We start from the raw sequence: 1,834 nt of genomic DNA on the forward strand, positions 1-1,834 counted from the left end.
ACTGGAAAACCCATATCCAAAAAGATATTTGCACACCGATGTTCATAGCAGCATTATTCACAGTGGCCAGGACATGGAAGCAACTGAAGTGTCCTACGATAGATGATTGCCGAAAGAAGCTGTGATACGTATATACAATGGAATATTACTCAGCCATAAGAAGAGATGAAATACTGCCATTTGTGACAACATGGATGAACTTTGAGATAATCATGCTAAGCAAAATAAGCCAAACAGAAAAAGTTGAAAATCACATGATATCACTTATATGTGGGATATAAACCTAAAAGCAACAAATGAACAGGACAAACACACAGAGACACGTGGACATGGACTATAGACTAGTGGTTACCAGAGAGTAGGGGGTGGAGGTGGAGGAGGGAGGTAGATGGGGTAAAAGGAGGTTAAATATAGAGGGGTAGGGGGAAGGTGAAGTGGGTAAAGGGGATCAAATAAATGGTAAATGAAGGAAACTGGACTTTGGGTGGTAATTGCACAATAGAATATATAGATGTCAAATTATAATGTACACCTGAAAATTATGTAATCGTATTAACCAATGTTACCCCCAATAAACTTAATTTAAAAAATTAAAAAAAAAATAAAAGAAAATGCAAAAAAAAAATCTTTAAAAATACATTTAGTGAGGGAAAAGGTAAGCCTTTGTGACTTTATTTCTTCATCCAACAAGTTCAAGGTGTTTAGAAAATGGTGATTATAGGCCAAGGCTCAGTCTGGAATTCACAGACCCAAAGCAGCAATAACTCTTAAAGCCCAGACAGATACTTCCCAGATACCTGATGTCAGTCACAAGAGACAGCAGGAGGGAAAAGGACCGGGGAAGATTTAGTGAAAATCACTCTACCATAAACACAGTCTAAATTACATAAATTGTTTTGGGGACCAATAGTGAGACAAATTCTTTTTTTTTTTTTAGAGTCAAAAAGAAAGTTTATTAGAAAAGGGGTAACACTCCCCAGAGTGTGGCTTCCTCTCAGAGGCAGAGAGTGAGAGAGACAGTGAGAGACAGTAAAGGCACTGAGAGGGACTCAAAGGGACAGTGACAGTAGAGATGAGGACAGTGAGAGAGACAAGAGTAAAGGTATTGAGAGGGACCTGAGACAAATTCTTTGACACAATATACTATTCCTGGGAACTAGGGCTCAGAGGATGTTGACTGGCTTATTCAGGGCCACCTAGAAAACCAGGAAGAGAACTAAGAATTAGTACCTTTGTCTCCTAATACCTGGTTTAATGGTTTATTTTGATCAGTGTCTGCTGGTATTCTGTACTTGGAATGCACAGAGGATTTTATGGAGATGGTTCTCAGAGCCTCTGCATAAAGTTTTCATTTGGTCAGTGGTGATCTATCAATACCTTTATCTCCAATTTAACTCCAATATAGTCTTCATATTGCATTTATTTTCCATCAGAACTCAAATTCTGAACAGAAGTTCAGAAAAATGTTGTTAGCAGTCAAGAAAAGGTTTATTGCTATTAAGATCATATTAGGGGACAATTTCCAGAATGATGGGTAAGGAGTTCCACAGACTCACTTTTCAACAAAACAACCATACTGGTGGAAATTAATTTTAAAGCAACCATGTAAAGTTGTTCCATAAAGGGAGATGAAAGCCAAGAAGACCAGAGGCTACTTACCACCACCCAGTGACCTGCTTGTAAAGCAGGGTTATCACTCCAGGAGAAGTAGGTCACTGTCCCTGCCCCCATTTTGAGAGCAGAATCTCAGAGATTTTGCCTAGGGAAGAGGCAGGTGACAAGAACAGAGGGTTCTGAAGCTCTCTGCAAGAGAATGGACTTTATTTGAAAGAGT

At 39.0% G+C, this 1,834-nt stretch overlaps 1 protein-coding gene across 1 annotated transcript in view; it reads right to left on the reverse strand.

The window, feature by feature from the left end:
• MKLN1 (muskelin 1) overlaps window positions 1-1,834 on the reverse strand; it is a 284,216-nt gene that overhangs the window by 185,639 nt on the left and 96,743 nt on the right. The window lies entirely within an intron of this gene.

Source organism: Pteropus alecto, unplaced genomic scaffold, assembly GCF_000325575.1.
Source record: "Pteropus alecto unplaced genomic scaffold, ASM32557v1 scaffold22, whole genome shotgun sequence".
NCBI lineage: Eukaryota > Metazoa > Chordata > Mammalia > Chiroptera > Pteropodidae > Pteropus > Pteropus alecto.